We start from the raw sequence: 15,117 nt of genomic DNA, 5'->3' as shown, positions 1-15,117 counted from the left end.
GGCGCTGGAAGCGAGTAGCGACGAAAATAATGATAAAGACACGTTTAAGATCTTTAAAAGGTCGATGACTAAACAATATGTTTAGTCATCGATATGTTTTCTGAAAGAGCTACGTATTTGTATGATTTTATATGCAGACATACATATATATATTTTTTTACCAATTTTGTATAAAGAAAAGTAGCTACTGTATGTAATTGCATGATTTCTATAGTAATCTAAATTGTATTTCATTTTTCTTATTTAATGCATGTATAATAAACATGCATTAGATGTAATGTTTTGAAAAGATGTGTCCCGCCGAGTTTCTTGCCGGTCCATATTGGGTCCATATTTAAATCTTCTCGGGTCAGAGGTGTAGGGTTAGAGCCGGTGTAGCTTTATTTGACGTTCATATGCGCATTGTAATATGCCTACTTGAATAATAAACATCTTTATCTTTAAAATTAATTAAATATACAGAACTCAGGAAAAACAAGACGCATGGGAATCAATGCGTCTTGATGTTCCTCAATGCGTTTATTTATAAGGGAAAGTTTCTTGTTCAGATATTTACATTTGAATTTCTCATTTTCACCAAGTAAAAGTTTTGGGCGAAAGGGTGTTTACTGTAGTTGCGGCGGTCCCGGACGCCCCATGACACGGAAGGGTTACATAATGTATCGCAGCCATAATGAGTTTACGTTTTATTTAATAATGTAGGTACCTAATTCTGGTTTAAAGGAATGTATATATCAGCCCTTAATTACTGATAATTAGTAATTTCATTCTTTCATTGGTACATAGTCGTGTATAAAATTAATGGATCGTTGGTTGTAGTCCCAGCTCCTTGTTTGTTTGATTGGTTCTTTCAGTAAATATTTGCACATAGGTACAATAAAGCTTAGCAACATTTTAAGACATATTCCCACGTGTACATACTACGTTATTCATGCATTTTATGGTTAGTATTTAGTGTTAACCATAATGACAGAAGGCCAGTTAGTCAGCGGCGGGCATTATGGAGTGGCTAACCTTGCCATTCGAGTTTGATACTTTAATTACTTAACTAGCTTGTTATATTACCTGAGTTTAGGCTGATTACTATGCACATACTAAACTTGCGAAATATTGTAGAGTTGCATAATTTATTTTAAAGCAGAGCACCAATATGGTAGTTATTTATTAACGTATAAGTTTTTGGCAAATTTCATTTCTTTGGTACAAGCTTTTACAGCTAACTGTAGTTTTCTTTCTACAGGCAATACTCATCGAGACAATTCCAAGAGTTCCCACTTCCTGTCTCCATTATTAGATCAGCAGCAGAATATTGCATTGTCATGCGATTTACATATGTATGCAAAGTTTCAGCTCAACCAAATTGACCCGCGCTAACAGGGCAAGTTAAATGAAAGCTAAATATTGCTTCAATTTAAATTAGACGGAAACAACAAGACCAACAGATATTGCAGCTATTACCTCAGGTTTAAGGATGCAGGTGGGTTATATGTACCTACCTATCTAGGCTTGCTAATTAGTTTCAAGCCTTTTCCGTGGACATATATAAAGTTAAGTTTAACAAGCTTTATTGAATAATTGAACCCTTATTCGCATAAAACGGTACTTACCTACTTCTTTTATTTTGACCTGTGCGATATAATATATTAAGTATAAATAAATAAATAATAATTTTTGTTTTACAACTTGTGTACGATCTAGGTCATAATGTATTGTTTTTCTACGTTTTCGTTAGTCATAATTTGTTTTTTCATACAAACGCGTAACTTTCCAGGATTGTCATAAAACAAACCTAACCTAACCTATCTATAGGGTAACCTTACGAAAATCCTGAGAAATTAACGGTTTCAGAATGACTAATGATAATCTGACAATCATTACATTATGACTTTCAATAATTATGTAAACAAGGGGATACGATGCGACGCTTTGAAATTTAAATGCTTATTAAAAATACAATCTATTTTTCTGCTGCGCATGCCTTGAGATATAGTTTTAGTATTTTTTTTCAACAATATCTAAAGATCGATTTTGAATATTGAGGAGGAGGATAGATTCGTCCAAAATATGGGCCATAGAATTTACAAGTGTAGACTGCGACCACTTGGCAATGAAAATGCATACCTATCATCTGAGAGCGTAATATTTGACTCACACTTGGCACTAAGGCAGAGACAAGCGGAGACGCGAACAGACGTGCTGGATCCAACCAATAGCAATGGTGGTAATCCAGCGGAGCGGAGAAGAGGTGTGGATTACTGCCTATGATATATGATTCCAGTGGAAAGGCAGCCAATAGTAAAAAAAAATCTCTCCGCATTACGTACAAAAAAACATATCCATTTCTGGATTTCTAGACGAAAACGTCGGGAAAACTACGCCTTTTATAAGTAAAAGCCGATAACAAACAGAAGATACAAACATTGCTCGTCTAATAGAGGCAGGAGAAACCAAGCAGGCTGGAAAAAAAGTTTAATAAAATAATTTACATTTTATTTTATCGTACACGGCAATAATTTGATAATTAATCGCGTTTAAAAGTAATTAAGGTACTTAGTAAAGTAATTTACGTAGTACATTAGTAATTTTTACTGTTTTCCATCATTGACCTCCGTTTAGTCCGTCCTGTATAAATAAAGGGTGGGCAAATAAGAAGTAAGTATACATTTTATTATAAAATTTTAACTATATTAAGTTCAAAAATTATTAGGCATTGTTTTAAAGTATATTATTCAGGGATGACAATTAGATGCGGACTATAATGTCTGACAAATGTCTACCAATAACAACAGGCAAATGTGAGCCCTTATCATCGCAATTTTCAGCAATTTTTACACATTTTCGGTATTATATTAGTAAATTTGTGTCGGGTGGTCGGTATTAACTGTTCAAATTTCACCAGCTTGTTAGCACAGACAGACACGTAATTTTAGAATGCCCCACAGAAATAAGTCAGGAGCTGCAAAATTTGGGGATTTTAGGTGCCAATCATTGTCACTGTTTCTTGAAATTAATCGAGCAAATCGGACAAACAAAGCAAATACAACCAATTGAAAAAAATGCTTGCAGCTAGCGGTAGACATTTGGCAAAAAATATCTTCTGTATACAATTGCCAACCATGAATAATATTTTTATGATAAAATATTTAATAAATTTTGCATTTAGTATAATTAAAATTTAAAAACAAACTGTTACATTAAAACTCTTATTTGCCCACACTGTATAATCGTATGTACAATGTGTATTATTAATACAACAGCAAATTTAAACGAGACGTAGGTTTTAGGGCCAGGAAAAGATATAAAACGGTATGCTTAAATTAAACTTAATACGCTTTAAAAAAAATTTCGAGCCGCAATGGCTACATTTACATATATGTCGGTCAATACTTGTGACAGTTGTGACATCGCGTCAGTAGGTGCGACGATATGAATGAAACAAAGTAGTCATATGTTACATGCTGAATTATTTGGTAAGGAAAAATAAGTCGTAAGTAATGTTTTAGTAAAACATGAAAGATCGTTCAGTTAAGGCAAATACTAACTACCCTTGGAATATCGATCGTACCAATAATACACGCCGTGTAAACAAATAATGACGATAATTGTGTAAATGCGTATAACTAATTCTTCCTGAATTTTACATCGGCTAGGAAATTGAAATTGAAATTAAACTTAATAAGTTTTTGATTTTTTTTTCTAGCCGCAATATATTAAGTGCATAATAATCACTTGTGATAGTTGTGACATCGCGTCATTTAGCGCGATGATATGAATTACATTATAGTATTTTATGTAACAGTTGTATAAGAAGGGGTCAAAAAAGGCGAGTGGCGTGAGTTACAATGTGAGCCGGAGCCGAAGGCGTAGGCGAACATTGTAAAGGAATACGCCACGAGAATTTTTTGACCTACTTATACAACGTAGCATACAATATTTTTCCTACGAGTCAACAAAAATAAATCTTAATTTAGGTAAACAAATTACAGCAAAAGTATATAGCCAAGACGCGCGAGCATACCTTGTTACGCGCCCGGCCCGCCCCGGGCCGCGGCCGGCCGGTCGGCGACACCTCCTCGTAACTCATGAGGCCTTGGTACTTGCTACTTACAAAATTAATTTTTTGGACAGTTTTTTCTCAATTTTGGCCAGCGTAGCCTACGGAGACTAACAAGCAACGCTAAGCGGTCTTCGTAGTCTATGGGTGTTGTTATATTACGGGTGTCACATGCGTGTTTCTGACTTATGAAGTAATTATTTTTACTATGCAACCAAATGAATATTTAGTTTAAAACTGTATTCGTTTTGGTTTTGTTAGGTTGGTAGCCATTAATCGCAGTAACATTATAGCTTATAAAAGCACAAGAGCTTTTATGAGGAATAGACAATATAGACTTTTCTTGAAATCTTTTATGTATGTTCTTATATTCGTGTTAATGAATGCATAAATGACAGATAACAGTAGAGGAGTAGGAAATAGTATTTTATGCAACAGTTGTATAAGGAATACGCCACGAGCATTTTTTGACCTACTTATACAACGTTCCATACAATACTTTTCCTACGAGTCAACAAAAATAAATCTTAATTTAGGTAAACAAAGCAAAAGTATATAGCCAAGACTCGCGAGCATACTTTGTTACGCGCCCGGCCCGCCCCGGGCCGCGGCCGGCCGGTCAGCGACACCTTCTTGTAACTCATGAGGCCCTGGTACTTGCTACATGCTAAATTAAATTTTTGGACAGTTTTTTCTCGATTTTGGCCACCGTAGCCTACGGAGACTAACAAGCAACGCTAAGCGGTCTTCGTAGTCTATGGGTGTTGCTATATTACGGGTGTCACATGCGTGTTTCTGACTTATGAAGTAATTGTTTTTACTATGCAACCAAATGAATATTTTGTAAGTTGGCAGCAATGCACTTAGTTTAAAACTGTATTCGTTTTGATTTTGTTAGGTTGGTAGCCATTAATCGCAGTATAGCGATTAAAAGCACAAGTGCTGTTATGAGGAATAGACAATATAGACTTTTCTTGAAACCTTTTATTTATGTTCTTATATTCGTGTTTTAATGAATGCATAAATGACAGATAACAGTAGAGGATTAGGAAAAAGTTTATATAAATATATTACATGCTGAATTATTTCGTAAGGAAAAATAAAAAAGTCGCAATTATTTAGTAAAACATGAAAGATCGTTCAGAAGGACCAACACTACTAATAAAGTGCCCTTTGAATATCGGACGTATCAAAAATACACCCTGTATAAATAAATCTTGATGATTAATGTGTAAATGCGTATATAACTTTCATTTAAGTTTTATCTGTTCTTATCATAGTTACGCCCTGGCTAGGAAATTCAGGAAAGTCACTGGAAGCCCGATTAGGGCGAGTTGAAACGTGTCAGCTGTCGTGTTCCACTTTACGACGCGGCGGAAAAATGGCCTGACTATTCACTTCCACCGGATATCCGGATATCAAACTGTCAAAATGACAGCTGCCGAGAATTTCTTCTGTTTTGTGGTTTTGGGTTCCGTCCCTGAAGCCGTGCTTGAATTTTTAAATCACGCATCTATATTTACACCTATGTATTAATAGGAAAGAAGTGCTCATATCAAGCCCCATTTGTAGGTATACAGCGAAGTGTTCAAGTAGACGTTCCAAATTTGAAATTAGTAATAAGATGTAAAGTTTACAGACTCTTTATTTACTTTGTGAAGAAATTTGATGAACTTTAAAACACTTATATACAACGTGTCTTTACTCTCTAGACATTAACCGAGATCCCGAGAAGAGTTCCTTCCCAGGAATGTTCTAATATGGTAAATTATTTGATTAGATATATATTTTATAATTCAAATTAATTCGAATAAATCATCACTAAATAAGAGGATACTGTTTAAGCCGCTCGCAATCACGATAAGATTAAAGTGACACCAGTGTCATGACATACTCTTGAGTTACCGTGTGAGCTAATATGAAATATTTTAAGTTACGCTCTGATGTTTTTAAAGGAAATCAACGAATACTGTACAACAATCTGCTTTATCAACCTTCCTGTCATGCTGACGTTTATAAGCGTAATGTTTGCAATATAATTATTGCAATTTATAATAAGCTTCCTGATAATATCAAATTATTGTATGATTTAGAATTAAAACAAAATTAACGAGATGGCTTCAGGAACATTGTGTCTACTCAGTTAAGAAGTAAGTTTAATTATGTCGATATTCCTACGAATACGCATACGTCTGTCTGTATGTCTGTGGCATCGTAGCGCTACAACGGATGGGCCGCTTTCAATGCCTTTTTTACAAGCTTTTATTTAGTTTCACCTGGAGGATCCGTACGAATTGCGAAATCGAGAAGTTAGTGGCCGAACCCAATATCATCGGTGAAACAAAATGCCACAGATTTCGCTGGTTCGGCTATTTATTGAGGATGGGTGAGGATCGAGGTGTTAAGAGAGCTTATTGGGAACGACTGGTCGCCGTCCAGTGGGTCGGCCCAGATACCGCTGGAGCGACTCAAAGCCGATAACTGGCAGGAAGTGGCACAGGATCGGGACAGGTGGCGTTTTCTCGTTTTGGAGGCCAAGACCCTCTTTGGATCACTACGCTACAAAAGTTAGTTAGTTAGTTTGTTATGGATATGATCAGTCAAGCACAGTCAAACGTGACGTTTCTGATTAAAGAAATGTTACCTTTTGTGTTTGACACTGACTGATCATGTCCATTATAAATCCAGAATTCCAGATCAAATTTATTACACTCAGAATACGTTTCCGGGACTCCAAATCAGATTTAGGTAACAACTTGTTACGGTTTTGATCTCATTTTGATACGACCTTGAAGATCCCTCACGCTGATTGGTGCATGCGAAATGAAGTGGAAGTCGTGTGCGATGCACGCCGATCACCGAGACGTCGTCGTATCAAAGCCGGTTAAAGCTATAACAACGTGTTATATTAGAAGCGAGCTCCGGGAGTCTGGAGCTACGCGCTACGACGCCACAGGTATCCCAGTCGCGTCCGGCCTACGGCGTAGCACGCACGCCGCTCCCGCCGCGATCGACTACGACTCCCGCTCAAAACTCGCTCCAGGAGAAAATGTAACTTCGTTCAGTGACTTCGGTGAATTGGAATTCAATTGTAACTGTCGACTAATTAATTTTGAGAGGTAAGTTTTTTTACTTTTACTTAATTACTTGTTTTAAGCATAAAATTTTAGTAACAGATATTTATTTTTAATTGAAAATGCCTGTTTTAGTTGCAATTGTATTTATTAACTAACTAGTTTATAATTCAGATAAAATGAGTAAAATATCCTGTAAAATGCTAATTTAGCTTAATGACAATTTACAAATTCCTCCTTTGATAAAATTAAACACGTTGACCCACGAAAACCCTTATTAAACAAAGCAAATATATTTTATGATAAAATCAGTGAGTATATGTATTAGCTTGAGGCTATAAACCGAACAAGTTTTTGTTTGCATTTCTATGACAATTGTCTCGAGCAATATTTATCGGAGATATACACGTACGTACATAGCAGTACACATTGAAAAGTAATACATTTTGTAATAATATTATTTGATCTCGGATTGTAGTGATTAGATTTTTCGTTACGTTTCACAGATTGTGCGCGTAATTTTGCGCACAATTAAAAAGCGAATTAAAGAAATAAAATTTAAAAAACTACCCGCGGTAACATTGTGCAAGTAATCTTAATATAAGTACCCTATACCTATCAATCTTACAAACCGAGTCGATTCGAGTGATACTTCATAGTAGTTTCATGATGATGATGACTCCTGACCGATTTCGGCCACAGCGACTGTGTGTTCTGGAGTAGACATATTTAATTACTGTTAACAGAGTGTAGCTGTTCCAATCTTTGGTGCGCTTTTAGATGACTCGCGTACCCAACCTTCCTACTAAATTTCCGAGCGCATTTTGGGCACGGCACCACACCAACTACATAATTGTAGGAAATAGAGTTTGGCGGTCGAGCCTTAAGGCTTAAGCGAGATATGAAGCTTATCTCGCTTTCGGTCGAGTTCGCTGCGACGTTCAGCTTCAAAGTCGCGGACTCGATCATGCTCGAGGCGCCGCCATTCCGACCGATGCGCTGCCTTTAGCTCCCACTCAGAAGACTCTAGTTTGCTTCTCTTCACATGTCTTTTCAGAACGTCCTTATATCGTAAGTACTGGCCACCGATTTTACGCTTACCATTCTGGAGCTCTGAAAAGAAGATGCTCTTCGCCACTCTGTCTTCAGACATCCGAGACACGTGCCCACACCACCGTAGCTGCCGCCTCATCAGATATACCTTAATGCCTCCGACATTTACGCGCTTCAGGACGTTTGTATTTCTGATCCGGTAGGATAATTTGATATTCATGAATCATGATGTCTCGGAGGCATTTATGGTGAAATCTGTCGAGTGTACGGATATGCTTACAGTAAAGGACCCAAGAAGAAGAAGAAGCCGCACTTTGCTGTTATCGTGCTACCAAGGTACCTAAACCTCTCCACTCGTTTCAGCATCTCGTCACCGATACTTACACTCGCATTTGGCGCATTGCCAGGGACCTCAACGTTAGTCATGATTTCAGTTTTTTTGACAATTAGTGTTATTTACAGCAAAGGATACTTTGGTACGCGATCTAAACCTTGAAATGTTGAAAAGTCCCCCATCCATGCGGAACCAATGCCTCCTGATAAGTTTTTCATAGACTCCCGAACTACAAATGCGAAATAAAGTGCAAATAGAGTCAGTGCAAGAACGCAGCCCTGCTTGACCCCGCATGAAACAGAGAAAAGCTCAGACTGTTCACCGTTGATTGTTAGCACACTTCATTTCATCATGTAGGAGTCGCAGTAATTTCACGATCTTGTCAGGGCATCCAAGTTTCCCTAAAATTATCCAGAGTGCTTCGCGGGGGGCACTGTCGAAGGCTTTTTCAAGATCTACAAAGCACATGAACATAGGTTGATGCTGTTCTCTGCTTTTCTCAAGCAGCTGACGAACAGAAAAGATGGCTTCACATGTCTCCCTGTCTGGCCTGAACCTAAACTGGGTTTTGGGCAGTATCATTGGCTGTTGAGGAGTATTCTAGCGAACATTTTTCCCGGGGTTGAAAGTAACCTTGACCCATCGCCACAGGTCTTTTGATGTTCACTTAGTCAGTATCTAGAAAACAGTCCGTTGCGCAGGATATATTACGGTGCGTAGATACTCGCGCAACCACAGACGCACCGTCTAGTCTCTACCTCTCTTGCCCCAATGGAACGGATAGCCGCTACGATCGGAGAAAGGTAGAGATGCAGTATCTAGGTAGTGATAACAGGTCTCCTATTATTACCCTTCAGGCCATCCACAATTGCCTAGCTGCTTCGCCGCCGGTGGTTGAATGCAATTCCGCCGAAGCAGACACTATGCACTATGCGGGGAGCGACCGCAAGGCTTAGGTGCAAGCACCTAAATCCCCCTCTATCAGGTTCGGCCCACGAGTCGACGTGGTTGCCCCGGGGTGTGGCAGCTGCGTGCAGACAGCTACGAGGAGCCACTAGTGAGAGTTCATAGGCATCAGCGATTTTAATCCCCCGCCAATAGGCCGACTGGGTGGACCCGACACTAAAAGCTCACTACACCCCATAGTTTCATAGGAATCCATCAATATTAAGTTGTACCAGGTGCCAAATCATTAAACATATGGTCGAAAAATTTAACCCTCCTTCGGCAGCCTCCAGCCAGGCAAAACAAAAAAACAGCTTTATTCGTCTAGAGGAAATAATTAAACTACTGCTCAAAACGGCTTACGTTTCTTGAGCTTATGTATGTATTAAGTTTATGTCCAATTCTGTGACACCACCACCATTCTATAACTCATTGGATTCATGTCAATTGTTGGTGGGTGTGTAAATTTACATGCGAAGCCTAACCGCTGTCCTAATTTTATTAATACAACTTTATATAACTAGCAATGGCAGCTCACGGTTTTATACCTACCTATAATAAGACTAAAAATAAAAACAAAAGTTATATAAAAGTACTTAACACTTAACTCGGCCGGTATCCTGGAGACCCGTCGGCAATCCGATTAAGCTTGTTCAGGAATGACTCAATTAAAAGTTATGATACTTCTTTCAGAGGCGGAGCACGTGTATAAAAGCGTATTCCGGTTTTACACTCCGTTATGGTTTTAATATTTATATAATACGATCATCATCAAATACACGTGTCGTGCTACGAGGGGTCTCGCTGTCAGGCTGCACGATAACAATATAAACCGATTTAACTGATTATAAGCTAACTCTAAAACTATAAACCGGTCTAACTTTTATGATGGGACTTTTACTACTACCTATTAGAAACAGAGTGTTGCCATACCTTTGTATATGTATGTATGTATTTTTACAAGCTTTTATTTTTTACTTTCACCTGGCCGTTGTCTGTTTGTAATCAAATCTTGCAAGTTAAATTTGACCCACTTCCCGGTTTCCGATGAAGCTGAAAATTTGCATACATATGTAAGTCGGGTGACAATGCAATATTATGGTACCATCGAGATGATCTGATGGATGATGGATCCATAGGAACTCTGTGATAAAACAACGTAACTTAATTGTGTTTGGGATTTTTAGAATTGTCTCGATGAGTATTAGTTACTTTTGGAAAGAAAAGTGCAGTCAGCGATAAAAGCTTGTACCAAAAATTTACTACTAACTTATTAAGGTCTGGTCTTTAATTATAGTTTTGAAAGATTATTAAAAGTTTGTATTTAAACGTTTAAAGCCAATAGGTTTACAAATAGCTTATGACCTGTATCAGATTCGTTCATTTCGATTGCCGGCACTGGTTTCAAAATTCCTGAGAAATCCCGGAACTTTTGGTATCGGGAATTGAACAAAAATAAATATATTTGAGGATAATCTTACACAGATCAAGCTACTCCAAACTAAGCAAAGCTACCGCACTACATGGGTATAACGTTATTACTACTAGGTAGCCAAATTATTGTAATATCTTACATTCCTTCGCTGGACTTGACTCTCTGATTGTTCCCTTTCCGTTCGTAACAGGCGCTCACAGGAGTCACCGGCGACGCTCTTGTCCCGAACACACCGTAAAAAGCAGTTTACGTATTCAATCCGAATCTGATATGGGTGCGAATATATTCGTATCTTTCGAGGGTACTTCGCGACCTATCTATCGTTAAGAGCAATTCCTAGCTGAGCAACTTTTCAAATCTCGAATTTTTGAAGCTATGTTTCTGTCGCGCTGCGGTGGGCGGGAGCGGGAGCTATCTAAGTGTGAGTGCGCGCACACAGACGCGAGACTCGAACGCTCGCTCATTGCGCGCCGTACCGTCGATCCTTAGACAGACGGGATAGCAAAGTAATGATAGCATGGCAAACAAACATCACACATCACACCATCACGTCTCATTGCTCATTATACATTACGCGGATTGTACTACGGACCTTTCGTACCGACTACCGGCGCGTCAATCTATATTGATGCTTTACGAGTTTACGCGCGCTTCGGCCAGTCATATCCTCGAGTGATGTTTGAAGTAATGCTTGGTTTCTCGGAGTGATGCGTAATGCAACATTACGCGTTTGAGTGATATCTCATTTGTGATGTTACGCGCATTACTTACACATGTCTAGTCGATCGCCCGCGAGCCGGACGGAATTTATCCTGCGCTGCCCGACCGACGCAAGTTGTTTTTGTTGTTATCACATAATATTGTTTTTCATTTTTATATTATACTGTATCTATTAATTACTATATAGGTAAGAGAAAAAAAAGAATGATGTCCCTGCTTCGGTCGTCGTCGTACAGCCAAGTGCAAAAATATGTATCGAAAGAATCGTCTCATAAATATGGTACTACGCTCTTATTACACTGGAATAAGATGCAACGGGACATATTTTTGAGTAAGATGTGTACACCCATATTTTTACACTTGACTGTACCTATCCGTATCAGTAAGTTGGGAGTGATCATGGTGTGTTGTGAAATTTTGTAAGTAGGTATAAATATATGTTTAAACTACAATCTATTTAACTTGTAGTACGATGGGGCTAAACTTGATGACAATGACAATCTGGGTAATGCCGGACAATTTTGGGACCAATTGAGAGAACTCGGGAAAAAATGTTTTTTCGAGATCTCAGCACGTGACAGATTCTTGAAGTACGGAGCGAATCGTTAAATAATAACCGTAGATTCGGCCTGAATTTTGGTAATCTTCAATATAGAACGGTTAGGGTAACGAGTGTTTTGCCATCAAGGGAGAACATCGAATGGTGAAAAAAAGTTGCTTCTAATGGAAAGAGAATAAGGTATCACAAAGAAATAGGTCCGGTGTCTACCCTTATCCATTGTATATAAATTACATTACAGCCACCAATAATTACAAACTTAAAAGTTGTCAACGAAAGTGTTTTTCTTCGTATTTTTGTATCCGATCTTAACCCTGATACAAAAAATAGGAAAATTGTGGCTCTCAAACTTTGATACCTATGTCATAACTCATAAGGTAATTTGATAAGTAAACAATTTGCTAAGAAACCTCTTATTGTAAGGTTTACACGAAGTAATAAAATAAGAAAAACCACTAAAATAATTGATAGGTTTCGAAGTCTTGACAATTTAAGATCTCGTGAATTGTACAGGTTTAGTGAAAGTGTAAATGTATTGTTTATTGAAAGGAATGTACTGGAATATATTAAGTACTTAAGTAGGAGGGACAAAAATAATCGTGCCCAATCATTTTTAATGAAAGTCGCCAAAAAAATAAGAATCAAACTTAAAAATCAAAAAGACTAAGTAGTTCTTTAAAAAGGTCAAGGTCACTGCGAGCCCATCTTGAAGTATGGAAAATAAGTAAAATTGCGATTTTATTGGTTTAATTTTGCAATTATGTATATAATATATAGTTGATATATACTCTTTTTTTTTGATAAAATGTAAGGATCGTATGTAAAGAGTAAAGTAAATATATAGGAAAAGAGAGCCCTCTTGAAGCATTTTAAGGAAACTAATTTCGAAGCCCTATCTCTATTTTGTATCCGAAACTAGCAATGTATGTATGCGTGCACATCTACATATGCATCCGTATGTGTAGGTACTTTATTGCGAAAAATTGCTCATTTGCTATCTATTTTACTCGATTTTGTTATAAAATTCAACATGTATCATCATCCCTATACAATATAAATACTCTTTATTACACACCTCAATAAAAGAAAACAATACAAAAGAAAACAGAAACATAAGCACAGGTAAACAACATGCGGTCTTATCGCTAAAAAGCGATCTCTTCCAGGCAACCTTTGGGTTGCGGAAATTAAAAAAAGTACATTGTCCGTAAGTAAGTGTACATAGGTACACATACAACTGGATGGTACTGGATAAAAATAATGGTACGAAAGTGTGATCAAGAAAACAATAAATGTGATAATTAAGTAGGTCAGTAGGTAAATTGAAGAAAATTTAAAGTTTGACAATCACTGCTGTTTTAAATAGGTAAAGATGGGATTGTTTCTTTCCGATCTTTACCTGGATGGGTCACGATCGGATATCGGTCTACAGCATTGCTAGGCCTGTTAACACAATTACAAAAACAAACACAGTTTCATCACAATACGCAAAATAAATTACAGGGCGAATTCAAATTCGCGAAATTTACCTTGCTCTCTGTGATTGCGCATAGCACAAACTCCCTGAGCAATGTGTCTTACACAATGTTGCCACCATTAAAAAATAAAGCCAAATTAGGGAGAAATGAATGTCCTACGTTCTTCACCCGCATCCGGTATTTACCCAACATACCTTAATCGTTGAACCGCCGCATTTCAAAATGGCCCTTATTTTGATATCGGCTAGCCGTAATGTAATACGGCGGATTATACAATACGACTGCGATGCTTATAAGCAGGGATCGGAACCGGTTTTTTGCAAAAACATCGAAATAACCATATATTTCGGTTTATTTTATACTCAAAATGTAGGACTCAGTTGTGTTTTTAGATAACGACTTCGTATTATTAGATTGCCCGATTAGGAATGAAATAATTAACAAAGAACGAAAAAATACCGTTTTCGTTCCCATACAAAAAATACCGGTTTCCGATCCCTGCTTATAAGTATATAAATCCCCTCGTCAATGTAATTGCATTAAATTTGCCATCTAGTGGCAAACATCAAAGTAGTTATCTTTTACTTGTGACGCACAAGTGTGAGCAATGTAAAATACTAAGTATATTTCTTAAAAAAATACCTTGTTTATTGATTGATTATACGTAGTAAAAGAACATGTGATTATTAAATTATAATACGAAAAGTGGTCAAATAGCAAAATGCTGTCGTTTTATTTAAAATAATGAAATAATTAGACCGGTTACGAAAGTACCGGGAAATCCTGGTTCTTTAAAACAGTACCGGTTCTGCAATCCCTAATAAGGATGTTATGCCCATCACTATTTCTTCTGTGTACGTATATTTAGAAACTGTCTCCGCCTCCAATTCGTGCGATAAGGACAACTGCAGCCCGGACTGAAATTCACATGCAAAAAACTCAAAAATCAAGGTTTCGCTCTCGACTGTTTCCTCCTCCAAAACGCAATCAATCTTTATGAAATTTTGGAAACTGCAAGAAGAAGAAATAATCTATGCCGCTATGTTTTGATTTTTTGGATATTTTTTGTCATATTTGTATACTGTGCCTTTTTTTACAGCCAATTCAATTGAGCCGTTTTTGCGATTTTCGAGGCGCTGTATCTTTCTTCAAAATAAAATAATCCAAAAAAGCAAAACATAGCGGCACAGATATTGATGATATTGATCTTATTTGAAAAAATCACTGCTCTAGGTTAAAAATCCAGGGAGGAATCAGTCGAGAGCGTTTGTATGGAAAAATCGCAACTAGGAATTCCTCTTAAGTACTGTAGGCACGAATCGTATCGAATTAATGGCGTTTATGAGTAATGACGTCTCAAATCGTACTGAAAATCATCAGTAACAATGCGCTATCTTATTTTTTGTACACATTCAGCAGAGCCTAGCTAGAGACAAACTAACGCAATATCCAATAAATTTTAAAG

General features: G+C 37.4%; 1 protein-coding gene across 2 annotated transcripts in view; it reads left to right on the top strand.

Annotated features, from left to right (window-relative positions):
* The first annotated feature begins 6,299 nt into the window (after window positions 1–6,299).
* The window catches only part of LOC133527191 (ankyrin repeat domain-containing protein 29-like), a 96,103-nt gene continuing 87,285 nt past the window's right edge, over window positions 6,300–15,117 (top strand). For both annotated transcript variants that reach the window (XM_061864090.1, XM_061864088.1), the window contains exon 1: window positions 6,300–7,173. The gene's annotated coding sequence lies outside the window, so the exon portion shown is untranslated. The remainder of the gene's footprint in view (window positions 7,174–15,117) is intronic.

Source organism: Cydia pomonella, chromosome 17, assembly GCF_033807575.1.
Source record: "Cydia pomonella isolate Wapato2018A chromosome 17, ilCydPomo1, whole genome shotgun sequence".
NCBI classification, from domain to species: Eukaryota; Metazoa; Arthropoda; class Insecta; order Lepidoptera; family Tortricidae; genus Cydia; species Cydia pomonella.
This window is presented reverse-complemented; position numbering and strand designations above follow the sequence as displayed.